We start from the raw sequence: 15,379 nt of genomic DNA, 5'->3' as shown, positions 1-15,379 counted from the left end.
TGGCGGTATAAGCTGAATTAGTCCCCTTTATAGGTCGCCGCTTTAAAGTTTGAAACAAACAATACACAACTATAAAATCTTCTATAATCATAAGCACCTCATTAGCAGAGTGGTTAGTATACTGGCTTGAGGAGGCGTCAGCCGTAAGTTCGAATTCAGGTCGTTCCCCCCTCCTTTTTTTTTTTTCGTAAATGCTTTTAAAAAACATATTGCGGAAAAATTCAACCAGCTGTCCATTCTTTCTTCACCCCACCCCTTTCTATTGTTCCAACTGGTCCAGATAAGCGATAGAAGCATAGCATATTGAGAAAGCTAAAAGCATGAAATAGCGCTGAACAAAAACAATTGGTAAAAATATTTCTAATCGTTTATGTATTGTTGTTGGCCTAGAGTCTAGATCTATTACAAATTTAAAGAAAATCTACTATACACAAAAAAACAAAAACACAACACAAAATAACATACTTATAGATACAAATGTAAATGACACAACACAAAATAACATACTTATAGATACAAATGTAAATGACACAACACAAAATAACATACTTATAGATACAAATGTAAATGACACAACACAAAATAACATACTTATAGATACAAATGTAAATGACACAACACAAAATAACATACTTATAGATACAAATGTAAATGGCACAACACAAAATAACATACTTATAGATACAAATGTAAATGGCACAACACAAAATAACATACTTATAGATACAAATGTAAATGACACAACACAAAATAACATACTTATAGATACAAATGTAAATGGCACAACACAAAATAACATACTTATAGATACAAATGTAAATGGCACAACACAAAATAACATACTTATAGATACAAATGTAAATGGCACAACACAAAATAACATACTTATAGATACAAATGTAAATGGCACAACACAAAATAACATACTTATAGATACAAATGTAAATGACACAACACAAAATAACATACTTATAGATACAAATGTAAATGACACAACACAAAATAACATACTTATAGATACAAATGTAAATGACACAACACAAAATAACATACTTATAGATACAAATGTAAATGGCACAACACAAAATAACATACTTATAGATACAAATGTAAATGTCACAACACAAAATAACATACTTATAGATACAAATGTAAATGACACAACACAAAATAACATACTTATAGATACAAATGTAAATGGCACAACACAAAATAACATACTTATAGATACAAATGTAAATGGCACAACACAAAATAACATACTTATAGATACAAATGTAAATGGCACAACACAAAATAACATACTTATAGATACAAATGTAAATGTCACAACACAAAATAACATACTTATAGATACAAATGTAAATGACACAACACAAAATAACATACTTATAGATACAAATGTAAATGGCACAACACAAAATAACATACTTATAGATACAAATGTAAATGGCACAACACAAAATAACATACTTATAGATACAAATGTAAATGGCACAACACAAAATAACATACTTATAGATACAAATGTAAATGGCACAACACAAAATAACATACTTATAGATACAAATGTAAATGACACAACACAAAATAACATACTTATAGATACAAATGTAAATGGCACAACACAAAATAACATACTTATAGATACAAATGTAAATGGCACAACACAAAATAACATACTTATAGATACAAATGTAAATGGCACAACACAAAATAACATACTTATAGATACAAATGTAAATGACACAACACAAAATAACATACTTATAGATACAAATGTAAATGGCACAACACAAAATAACATACTTATAGATACAAATGTAAATGGCACAACACAAAATAACATACTTATAGATACAAATGTAAATGGCACAACTGCACCTATTTTTACCCTGCTCTTTTGACGTGGTATTAATATTACACATAGGACTGGTCACCAGAATGTAAACAATGTGTTTGTTATCAATGTGTGTCATGTTGAAGACTGCTAGGCTCGTGCATCCTGGAGCTACACTTGACACGTGACATACATAAATAGCACAGATTGACTGGACTCCATCTTTAGCAGACAAAATATATATATTTTAAAAATACTACAGTATACTGCACTTTATCGTGGCTACATCAAGATATCCAATTTGAAATATAACTACGTCGCATAACAGATTTCAAATATACAAGTCTTTTAGAATAAAACTTCACTACTAAAATACGTCACAGCGGGTAACAATAAACTTCAATAATACGTGTCCAGCTCAAAGTACAGAAAACAACTATTGGAAATGCGTGTACTGTCTCAAGTCCAGAGACGACTCTACTCAACTGACTTAAGGTTACTACTCCCCTCATCTGACCAAAAGTTACTACTGACTAAAAAGTCAATTTAGTCTTCTTACTTCCTCTTTCTATCTCAGAGGTTTCACGTGCCTTTTCACCCTTTTGACCCGAGGGGAACATATAACAGGCAATGCCTACCTAGACTGTGACACTACAGCAGGACTCCATTTATGGACGAGGATAAAAAAATATACTTTCCTTTTTATGAAAGGCTAGTTTTTTTTTTTTCAATATTATTATTGTGTAAGGCAAAAGTTCCAGAATTTGAAATGTAATCTGCTAGATTGAAGCGACAATAACCACTGATTCATCGATCACGAAATCTCTCAAACTGTCGGACGCATGAAATTTCGTACACAGGTTCCTTTTACCTCCTAGGTGCTCACTAAGAACGGTTTTGGAAAGATTCGCAACCTGAGGACCGCTATTAAAAACAAAAGGAATGTTCCTGCCAAAATTAGCAATATAAAGCCTGGGGACGATTCCTGCCATTATAAACAATAGAAAGCCTATCAGCGGGTGTAGCCGGTGCGTACTGCTAGTCTATTGATATTAGAAAGTTGTTCATATTTTCTTTTGTTGTTGTATATGCCTCAATTCTTTCTGCCCCCACCTCTACTTCTGTGACTGGTTAGTCTTATGCCATGAGATCGCTAAGAAGGTCAAGTTCATATGAGATAAGAAACAGACCAAGAAGAATGCAAGCTATGGTTCGTATGCCTTATTACATATCTAGCCAGCTTTGAAATCTTTCTGTTGTCTTTTTTGTTGTTGTCAGAGAAGTCTTTCTTCTGGCGTGAAGATTGGATCCTCCCTCTCGTTTAAGGATTTAGATCTACTCCTAATTGACTTAATTTTCTTTAATCATACGGTAAGAAGCTAATGTCTGAATAGGTTCTTTCTTTCTCGGAAAACAATAGATTTGTTTTAGAGAGTTTATAGCTTGGGTCCTTATTGGGCCATGAATGTCAGATTTATCAAGGAGTTTATAGTTTAAAAAATTTGGCGCACACACACACACGCACGCACGCGCACACACACAGACAGACACACACACACAGAGGCAATGATATTTGCAAATAAAGGACAAAAAAACAACAAAAAAAAAAAAACACACCTTTTCTAAACAGTTTAAGTGTTGGATTCTCTCCCGTATCAAACCCTTATTCCAAGAAGTTGTAAGTAATGAACTTTTCTTTATACCGCGTGAATAAAACTTAAAAGTTTATCACAACCTACAAGACGGCGGGGGATGTCGGCGGGCAGGGTGCGAACCCGGGACTATCGAGAATACAGCTAAGAGCGCATACACGACCAGGCAGCCAAAGCAACTTAACTCTTCTAACATACCAATTAGACCCCAACAATGATTTAAAAAAAAAAGTTTTTGTTTGACTTTGATTCTAGCTTTCGACTTTTTTTTTGTAGATTGAGAATAAATATCAGTGCGTATTGCAGTCATTACACTCCAAGGGAATGAAATTCTATGTTTAAATACTCAGAATAAAATTCCTACACACAGAGCGTGTTTGTTTTAGATCAAGAACACGGCCCGGCAAGTTGGGTCATTCAGGGGAAAGCGTGAAAACAAGGGAAACGATTTCCTACTAGACCGGACAAAAAGGGGGTCACGAAGGTCATGTTTCCACTTTTCCCCAGTCTCACTTATCAGCATAAGCACCGAGGCGACCTACAAGAGAGGAAGGTTTAGTGTGTGTTTGTGGGGGTGGGGGGACTGTGGAACTCGCATCATTACCTTCAGACATCTCGTAAGGTCGGGCTTCCCAGTTTCCTAGTCTTCACTCTGTACATATCTCAATCAAACTATCACCCCCCCCCCCCGCCTCCCCACATACTCCATTTTTTTGTGTGGCTACAAGTTACTCGGAGCTGTTGAAAGTTTGAAGTATCGAACTTGACAATATCATTGACCACTGGCTAATCAATGTGAATTCGATAGAACTGTCTCATAGGCTTGTGTACCAAAGTGGGTTTGTGGATAGATTTTAGAGTTGAAGGTAATGTTGTTTTTTCTTTGGTATATCGCACTGTTCGTTATTGCTATTTTAATTTAATAATTAAACTAACTAGTATGTGCTAACAGTGCTTACAGCATCAGTTGTAGAGACTCGGACATTAGGTCTACTACACCGTAGAGACTCGGACATTAGGTCTACTACACTGTAGAGACTCGGACATTAGGTCTACTACACTGTAGAGACTCGGACATTAGGTCTACTACACTGTAGAGACTCGGACATTAGGTCTACTACACTGTAGAGACTCGGACATTAGGTCTACTACACTGTAGAGACTCGGACATTAGGTCTACTACACTGTAGAGACTCGGACATTAGGTCTACTACACTGTAGAGACTCGGACATTAGGTCTACTACACTGTAGAGAGTCGGACATTAGGTCTACTACATTGTAGAGACTCGGACATTAGGTCGACTAAATTCTATCTATCTATCTATCTATCTATCTATCTATCTATCTATCTATCTGTCTGTCTGTCTGTCTGTCTGTCTGTCTGTCTGTCTATCTATCTATCTATCTATCTATCTATCTATCTATCTATCTATCTTATCTTATCTTGTCTTATCTTTATCTCATCTCGTCTGTCTGCCTGTCTGTCTGTCTACCCGTCTGTCTCTATGTGTGTTATGTATTGGCGCGTGTTAATAGAATTTAATCGCACACAGCTTTATACATGTTTAAAGCTTTCTTCCCAAATACAATCTTTCGAAGTCATGTACATCTGAGAAGATTTTTGCTGTCATTTAGGAGGCGTTCTTGCTGCACGGTTACCACATCTCAGGGGAGATAACAGTGAAATTGATATCTCTTTAACGTCGACCCTGACTGTGTGACAGAAACATCGTGACACGGGGATAAATACTAAGCTGTGTTCCATAGAAATACAATACCTGGGTGAATCCATACAATACCCGAAAGAAATAATCAGCCCCATACTTTTGAAGATTAAACATGTCAAAGACAGACATTTGTGGTGTTTGCGTTCAATAAATTGTTATAGCTTATGTTGTCTATAAGTAAATCCATCACTGCACGGGGCCACCACGAGTAAGTCTTTCGGGTGTTGTTGACAGATAAGAATGCCTTAAAAGTCCACAGGTTTTTTTTATTATCTCCCTTGTCTATTACAGTGGATTGCATTGACAATTTTTTTTTTAGGGTGAAAGGTCCTCAACCTTTTTTGGCCTTGGGGTCACATGGTACACGTGTCACAGGCCGCACCGTCGCAAAAACAAACAAACAAACAAACAAACAAAAAAGGACGTGATCTAGTCGAGTCCTTTGTGTGCACAGTAGGCCGCAGGTGATGTAAAGGTCATCTATTTCTGTGGCCTTCAGTTAACGAGGGTGTCATGTGGACAGCACAACGACAAACTGCCTTTACTTTTCCCTAACTAATGTTAGGTACCCATTAGAGTTGGATGGACTCAGAGGCGCCCTAAAGATCGCGAAATCAAAATTCCTAGTCTTCACCAGGATTCGAAACCGGGACCTCCGCTTCGGAAGTCAAGCGCTTTACCACTCAGCCGAGATAAATCACTAAGTGTGAAATCTTTGCTTAAAAAAAGATCACATTTTATTTTTGCTTCCAACTTACACCATTTTCCATCCATAAAAAAAGTGTAAGCGAATTGGAAAATGTAAAAGACACAATTTGACAGCGCCTGAGACGTAGATAGTGTTGTATTGACTTCTTTCCCCTGACACTGAAATATTGATGTGATGAATGATGTTTCAGATGTAATGAATGATGGTTCAGATATGATGAATTATGTTTCATATGCGATAAATGATGTTTTCAGATGAGATGAATGATGTTTCAGATGTGATGAATGATGTTTCAGATGTGATGAATGATGTTTCAGATGTGATGAATGGTTCAGATGTGATGAATGATTCAGATTTGATGACTGATGTTTCAGATGTGATGAATGATGTTTCAGATGTGATGAATGATTCAGATTTGATGACTGATGTTTCAGATGTGATGAAGTTGGGGAAGTTTTTGGTAGTGACTATATAGCATGCTCTAGATACCAAACGCTGAACGGGGAGGGGGAGGAGTCGCTGAAGTCTGATACTTGTGTCATATGTATGCAATGATCAAGCTGAATGGCGGAAGTTAGCTGAGAATGGCAGATCACATTTCATGTAAATATCTGCTGGGGTAAAGTAGTTTGAATTCACTTGAAACAATTTTCCTTTAGTCTTTATCAAAGGTAAGAAGTATACACCGACTAGCCCGTTGATTTATTCCCATGATTTGATTTTTTAGGCCGGATCATCCCCACCTTTTCTTTCTTTTTTGAATCTTCAATAAACCGACACATTTTAACGATTTCCCCCTAACAGACTTTTTAAACCCCGACTTTGTGTATCAGACTACTGTAAACCTTTGATGGTAAAGGATTATAATACTTTACCTCGGGATTTGACAGGGAACAAAATTGTTATTAGATGATTGGAAATGTATCTATCTTATGTTAGTTACTAAAGTTATTGGTCTTTAAATATAACCTTGCTTTCTCAACTAGAAATATTTTTTAAGGTATTAATTATATTACCTCATATTGCCCCCCCCCTCTCCCGATGCACACATGAACTTATTTTTTATAATGATATCTGCAGGTTTGTCTAAAACACTTCTTTAAACTTCTTCAACGGCTGACAAAACCAATGCCACCCTATAGTGTGGGTTTTACGGATTTGCTAGAGAGTAAACCGATAGCGGAGATATTATAAGACGCTCGCAGACTTTTACTCTCTCTGATGTTAAACCTAACACTTTGTCCCCTGTTGCTCTATTCTGAACTTTATCTTTGAGTGTTCCGAAGTATTTCAAATCTTTATCTATTTCACCAGCGTGCCTTCTTCTCAATACACCCTGTAACTTCGATAGTTTCATAGCGTCATTACTTACATAGGCACATAGGCTATGAAGCCAAATTTAAAATATAGTTCCATGTATACACTGTACTATTGAACTTTCTTTTTGAATTTGACAATGTTTAATGTTAATTTCATGTAGACAAAATGAAGATATTTAAATAAAATCTTAACAGTTACAAATAAGAAACGATTCATTCTAATAACAGGGTTGCAATTAAAAAGATTTCATTAGGAACACATCTTATGTGTATGTTTGAGTCAATTCAATTAATAAGTAGTTCATTTAAAAGGAGATCCACTATCTCAATCATTTTTTCATTCTCGTAGACCCCTGGGGGTATATAAAAACCACTTTGGGAATCACTTTGGAAATCCTTGCTTTAGCCTGCGAATCTGTCAAAACCGCGTCTTAAGAGGTAAGAGGTGAAGGGACCTGTGTACGAAACAGGACCGCCACGCACCTGGCATAGGAGAGGGAAATATAACAAAATTCATTAGGTACTGCCAGCCTCCTTTCATTTTTATTTCTACACAGAAGATGGATCACAGTTGGGGGGGGGGGGCACAAAATATAAATATAAATATAAATTTAAGATACGACCCATTTGTGCTATAAATTTGTATTACTAATATATGCAATGTGCAATAAGCGCCATTCTCAGCAGACTGAAACACCCGCTAGCCTAGCCCCCCCCCCCCCCAGGTAAACTTAGGGTCTCCTTTATATCCCGAATTCAAATATTCATATCTCACTAAATTCAAATTTGGCTAGCAATCCTCCAGTTCTCACGTGTCATGCTATACGTGTACACCAGTCTTGCAGTTTCACACGTCACGTGACGCACAAGTATCATCTAAATACATAAAGTCATCCATACTTGACAAATATCAACACCTGGGAATCGCTTTCTTCAAATGTTAAGAAAATAAACAGTGGAGGATAATCGGGGGCTAGGTGGCGAAGGAAGGGGGCTAATCCTGTCGGTTTTGAACCTTGGTCTTTTCAATAGAAGGAATATGATCTGCACCACAACCATGATTGGCCGTGAACTAATTGTAGCCACAGAAGCGGATGCGCGTTTGTGAGCAGGAAGATAAATGATATAATCCAAGCGGTTTGGGGTTACGGTATTCTTATCGTTCAGCACAATGTTTAACTTAGGGACTATTGTATTCAGAAGTCTGAATATACAAGTAAACAAAGGTCATAAAATAATGCGCTGGATGAGGATATAATTAACCAGAGGGCTTTTTGATTTAAAGACATCAAATTTTTTTTCTCCTTCTGTGTTCTTATTATTAGTTTGGAGGGTTCAGCCGAGAAGTTTGGAAGTTTCAGCAGAAAGCAATGGTCATAGATGGCATGAACACTCACACGCAACGTCGCAACCCGTGGGCAGGATTGTACAACGCGGCAACGAGCTAATGGTCTCCACTGCCAACAGGTTGTGACGTCGCAGGTCAGTGTTCAGGCCTGCTCTAAAGATTGATCTGTGTTCAGCTAACCAGTCGTGTATCTAAACTGTGTAGGGGTTTCCAGACCAACTCCTCTTGCATTTTTGTTTCCAGAGGGGGGTGTTTTCGGACCATTATCTTGATTGGGGCTCCTGGTTAAGTATGCGGCTTTGAAGGACATTATCAGCATTCTATGGAGACACATTAGAAGGATGTTTCACCCTAGATCCATTATTCATCTTCCGGACCTTGTGTTGTGAAAACTTTTCGAATCATAAAGAAAAGAAAAACGTGCAATCCAAATTAAAAATGGTGTACCGTTCCTGAAAAAACATTAAAATCATGTATATTGCTTTTATTCAAAAACAACAGAACAAAACAAAACATTTCGCTTGTAATCGACTTCAGTTCATTATGGTTTCTTTCATGCTATTTCTGTTGAGATGTTCTCTGCAGAAAATTAACCGATACTTATTGTCAGTTGTATTTTATGTCACGACTGTGGAATTCTTGATCATTAGTATACACTGGCCTTACAGTTTGATTCTTGTGACGCTAAGATAATCGTAAATCATTGTTTTTGGTCGAACTAATAAGTCCACCTAGGTCTTCCCGCCTCTGTTAATCAAGACAGTGTAGAAAAAGTAAAGGCTATTCATTGGGTATTAGAGCATGGAATGGGTTGCTTGAGCCAGCCAGGAAAACCAGTGACTTGAAAGAATTTAAGTCATTGGTTAACATGCATAACTAGATGCATGACGAGTAGGACCTAATCATCTTCTTTTTAAATTAACATCTGTATTATATAAGATAAGATAAGATAAGGTAGTTGTTGAATCACAATGTTTTTTTTTGCCGATCTGTTATTTAAAAAAAAGACTTCACTTTTTACTAGACTTGTTTGATAGTTAGAAGCATAAATGATAGTACAACTATTGGAACAACTGATTGAATTAAAAGTAGAATAACTATTGGGAAAACTATTGGGAAAACTTGCGAAATACAAACAAGAAGAATCATTTTGTGTGGCAATAGGGGGATAAGGGTTAATAAATCCAAGGACTAGCTGGATAACTAGAAGGATATTTCACAGCATTGACTAACCACGATTCAAGATTAACCATCATTTTAGATTTAACATCTAACAGATTATACATCATTATAAAGATATTAGATTTAACTTCATTTAACATATTAGATTTAATTTACAGTATTTACTATTTAACATCATATGACTTATTAAATGTAATATAAGAATGATATAAGAATGATGATTCATCTCTCATGCTGGTACAAAAGAGATAGAGTGAGAGAGAAGAAGGAGAGGCCAAACATAAAAGCAGTTTAACAAATCTGTAAGATAACCCATCAAACCTAAGGATGTGCTTGCTTTGCTAAAAGAAAGCACCTCAGAATTCATGGCAGGGTTGGTAAATAATGTTAGAATATCATCTCTTTATCTTGAATTGAAATGATGACATTAGACTTTTGACTGTAGATCATAAGACTTATATAGGCCTATACTACTCTAGACTGGACATGGAGATTTTTTAGCACTACAAAAAAATTCGTCAAAATTTTTTAGAAAGTTGGATCAAGGCGTTGTTTTGTAAAGTAGTTAAAAGAAGTAAAGTCTTTTTTTTTCAACCCTAACCTATGTAACATATAATTTAATTTTTAGATCTAGTAATTGAACATCAAAAATAAGAGTACTCTCGTCTCATAATTATTACTTTACAATGTTCAGATACATAACCTAGAAAGATCTAGGTAAACGATCTATTTAAATGTACATAAGATGATTTAAATCAACATGAATTATTTCGATCTAGGATTTTTGAAACATTATCTCAATGGAAACAAACAGGAAATGGCTTTGTTTCATATATTTGCGTGAATATCCGAGAAATGATTTTGCGTTATTTCTAAACTTTGAAAACTAAAGATCATTACTTTATCTAAGACAGAAAATATTGATTGGAGTGACTCCCCTTAGAGCCTGAAAAAAGAGCTTACGTACATAAAAATCTATATATATATATATATATAAGTCTGTGAATCGATCAGTCGCGGATAAGAATTTATTTCCAGTCTAGATATAATATATAAGTCTATGCTGCAGATATTTTTACTAGCAGTGTTTATTTTTGGGAGTCGCCATACAGACACATAAATAATACAGAAAGAAATACCCAGAGAGAGAGAGAAAGAGAGAGAGAGAGAGAGAGAGAGGAAAGATGAAAGGGGATAGAAAAGTGTGGAGGTAGAAAGAGATATGAGATAGTGTGAGATAGTGTGAGAAAGACAGAGAGGAGGGGGAGCAAGTGAGAGAGAGCGAAGGCAGTTAAACAGAGAGAGAGAGAGAGAGAGAGAAAGAAGGGAGAGAATGAAGAAAAGAGTGGTCACTGCCAGCTGAACCCACTAGAATTGATAGGGGATGTACAATTAGTAAATTGAGTATAAGTAAATATATAGTCAATTAAGCACCTTTTCAAGATAAGCTGATAAAGGTGTTTAAACATAAGGCTTTGTTTAGTTACTTCAGTACATTAGATTCTGTACTCTCAACTCATTGTTCTCTAAGCAACTACAGACCTTGTTCCGATGACAGTGTATTTCAAGCCTTTGTTTCATTGTTCCGATTACATAGTGTATTTCAAGCCTTTGTTTCATTGTTCCGATTACATAGTGTATTTCAAGCCTTTGTTTCATTGTTCCGATGACATAGTGTATTTCAAGCCTTTGTTTCATTGTTCCAATTACATAGTGTATTTCAAGCCTTTGTTTCATTGTTCCGATTACATAGTGTATTTCAAGCCTTTGTTTCATTGTTCCGATGACATAGTGTATTTCAAGCCTTTGTTTCATTGTTCCGATTACATAGTGTATTTCAAGCCTTTGTTTTATTGTTCCGATTACATAGTGTATTTCAAGCCTTTGTTTCATTCTTCCGATTACATAGTGTATTTCAAGCCTTTGTTTCATTCTTCCGATTACATAGTGTATTTCAAGCCTTTGTTTCATTCTTCCGATTACATAGTGTATTTCAAGCCTTTGTTTCATTGTTCCGATGACATAGTGTATTTCAAGCTTTTGTTTCATTCTTCCGATTACATAGTATATTTCAAGCCTTTGTTTCATTGTTCCGATGACATAGTGTATTTCAAGCTTTTGTTTCATTCTTCCGATTACATAGTGTATTTCAAGCCTTTGTTTCATTCTTCCGATTACATAGTGTATTTCAAGCCTTTGTTTCATTGTTCCGATGACATAGTGTATTTCAAGCCTTTGTTTCATTCTTCCGATTACATAGTGTATTTCAAGCCTTTGTTTCATTGTTCCGATGACATAGTGTATTTCAAGCTTTTGTTTCATTCTTCCGATTACATAGTATATTTCAAGCCTTTGTTTCATCGCTCGTGTTTCGGTGTAATATTTTTTTTTTGGTAAAATTCTCATCGTATTGAAGCGAGAACAGAAATAGCACTATTAAATTGACGGTTAATATTGAGCAGGACAGTTATCACCATTTACCATCAGCCCTCATCAAAATAAAAAGCTCGATTTTTATTTCTCTCCCTATGGTAGCCTTAGGGTAACGTTACAAAAAACATAATTCATTTGTGTGTGTCGCTCAAAGTGAAAACTTGTTGATGTCATGGTTAATGTATTTGCATTTTTATTACAATACCTCTATTTAAGTCAGATCTTCATGGAACCATCAGAAACCTGGATCCAGGAACCTGGATAGCTGATCTCAAAAATGGCTCTAACGATTTTCCTCTAACGATTTTCATAGAAATATAAGTTTGTGTATATCGCTGAGAAAAGAATTACTATCTCGTTGGCCACACGGGGAAAACTCTAGTTCTTGTTACCTAATTTTTCAAATTAAAAAAAAAAGATAAATGTAAATTTGGCTAGATACTATATCTAGGTCTTGAGCCAACATGGTGTAGTCATTCGTATTACCGTAATTATGCGATAACAGTAAATTTAAAGTCGCTTCACTTTAATTGAATTTTATAAGAGTTGCTTAAGTAAATTTAAAGTCGTTTCACTTTAATTGAATGTTATAAGAGTTGCTTATATATATATATATATATATATATATATATATATATATATATATATATATATATATATATATAATCTTCTTATCTTATTTAATACAGACGTTACCTCAAAAAAAGAAGATGGTTACGTACTACTCGTCATGCATTTAGTCATGCATATTAACCAATGACTTAAATTCTGCCAAGTCACTGGTTTTCCTGGCTAGCTCAGGCAACCCATTTCATGCTCTAATAGCGCTAGGGAAGAAGGAGCATTTGTACAAATTGGTCCTAGCATATGAAGGAATGCGCCTTTATCTTTGTGTCTTTCTGAGTATTTTATTAAATTTTGTTTTTGTATTTGAAGACTATGGTTCAGTATTTTATGTATAATTGCTACTTTACTTTTGAGTCTTCTGTCCTGAAGGCTTTCTAAATTTAGTGATTTTACTAAAGGTGTTACTCTAGTCAAGTGTGAATATTCGTTTGTTATGAATCTCACTGTTCTATTTTGTGTCTGTTCCAGTTTCGGTTTTCATTAGTATAGCGCGTCTTCCAACATGTCACATGCTCAGCGCGCTATTGTTCAATCTATTTGTATGTGCATTAGTGTGTGTGTGTGTGTGGGGGGGGGTGTGGGTGTGGCTATCTGGGAACTGCCATCACGTGTATTTAACGTGAACTGTACATCACGTGTATTTAACGTGAACAGTACATCACGTGTATTTAACGTGAACTGTACCCCACATGTATTTAACGTGAACTGTACCCCACATGTATTTAACGTGAACTGTACCCCACATGTATTTAACGTGAACTGTACCCCACATGTATTTAACGTGAACTGTACCACACATGTATTTAACGTGAACTGTACCACACATGTCTTTAACGTGAACTGTACCCCACATGTATTTAACGTGAACTGTACCACCCATGTATTTAACGTGAACAGTCAAACACATGTATTTAACGTGAACTGTACCCCACATGTATTTAACGTGAACTGTACCCCACATGTATTTAACGTGAACTGTACCCCACATGTATTTAACGTGAACAGTCAAACACATGTATTTAACGTGAACAGTCCAACACATGTATTTAACGTGAACTGTACCCCACATGTATTTAACGTGAACTGTACCCCACATGTATTTAACGTGAACTGTACCCCACATGTATTTAACGTGAACTGTACCCCACATGTATTTAACGTGAACTGTACCCCACATGTATTTAACGTGAACAGTCCAACACATGTATTTAACGTGAACAGTCCAACACATGTATTTAACGTGAACAGTCCAACACATGTATTAAACGTGAACTGTCATTCAGTTTTTAAAAATATGTGTGTTTTATTCCTATTAAAAGACACCTGCTGTCATATAGCTTCGTTAAAACATTGCCTCCAACTGAATGTTTGTATAGATCTATTGATATGCGTTAGTTTGTCCTACTTTTCTATAAATAGATCGTTCTCCGCTGTATGTGGACTCTACACCCTAACTTTTGAGGTGTCGCCAATCTAGTGTCCGACCCCCTTAACTTTGAAGTGTCTCCAATGCTGGTGTCCTCACTTGAACAACTTTTTCAGACATCCTAGTACTAATCGCGTCCTTTAACTCTACAATAAAACAGAAGACTAAAATGTAGAAAGTCCAGGTCCGAAAAAAATACTTAGAAAAAAAAGGCTTATCGAAGGGCAAGAACTCCACATATACAACCGTATTGTATTCTCAATATTGTAAGATTTTTTTTCCCCATGGCGATATTTAAAATTAATTAATCTCCACTATTTAATTTACTAATTTGTTGGTTTCTGATTGATGATTGTTTTGTTAGGAGCAATAAATAATTGTGCAAAGTTTCAACTTGGTTCCAAATTTAGAAGTGTCAGAACTAACGTGTACAAAATCTGTTTTCAGACAGACGGAGCGAGTTGATAGAAGCTTCCTAAAGATTAAACAAACAACAAAAAAAAAAAGCACATTTCCATATTACCAACTAGCAGACGTCTGTCACATGACTGGCACGCTTAAAGCAAACATGGGGTCGGTGTAATGAGCAGACAACTTTAAAAAAAAACTTAGGACATTTCAATGCTACTGTAATCGCTTTTCTTAAAGCAGGCACATTTTCCCTTGAATTTTTAGATTGGACTTTATTGTTTGAGCTACACTGTTCTCTTGTATCGTATTAGTGTTTATTAAAAAAAAATAATCTCTCTTCGACTCTATATACACGTGTAATGCACAATGATAATCACCATTATCATTTCAAACTGTCGTTAGATTTGATAGGCTATTGAAACTCTGGACTAGAAGATTCAATCACAATATGTGTCTACGTATCACACCACTATTTCCAGTGTCCCGGGAACTCCGGACGCTCGTACAAGAAACGAGTCTGGAAGCCGAGTGCACCGTAGACACCCACCATTTTCCTTCTCTATACCACGTTAACCGTGCTATTAAAAAAAATCTTTCAGGATCGAGATTCATTGAAAGGGGAACAAATTCGTTGGTTCCTTAAGAATGCCGTCTGCGACATTTTCTAATGGTCTGGCAGCAACAGTACTGCCTTATAACAGGTA

General features: G+C 35.7%; 1 protein-coding gene across 2 annotated transcripts in view; it reads left to right on the top strand.

Annotated features, from left to right (window-relative positions):
- The window catches only part of LOC106079033 (glycoprotein-N-acetylgalactosamine 3-beta-galactosyltransferase 1-like), a 66,895-nt gene that overhangs the window by 4,617 nt on the left and 46,899 nt on the right, over positions 1 to 15,379 (top strand). The window contains exon 1 of one of the 2 annotated variants that reach the window (XM_056017729.1): positions 4,192 to 4,358. The exons of the other annotated variant lie outside the window; for it this stretch is intronic. The gene's annotated coding sequence lies outside the window, so the exon portion shown is untranslated. Of the gene's footprint in view, positions 1 to 4,191; positions 4,359 to 15,379 lie in introns of those variants that run through there. 2 annotated transcript variants of the gene reach the window in all.

Source organism: Biomphalaria glabrata, chromosome 1 (genome assembly GCF_947242115.1).
Source record: "Biomphalaria glabrata chromosome 1, xgBioGlab47.1, whole genome shotgun sequence".
NCBI classification, from domain to species: domain Eukaryota; kingdom Metazoa; phylum Mollusca; class Gastropoda; family Planorbidae; genus Biomphalaria; species Biomphalaria glabrata.
This window is presented reverse-complemented; position numbering and strand designations above follow the sequence as displayed.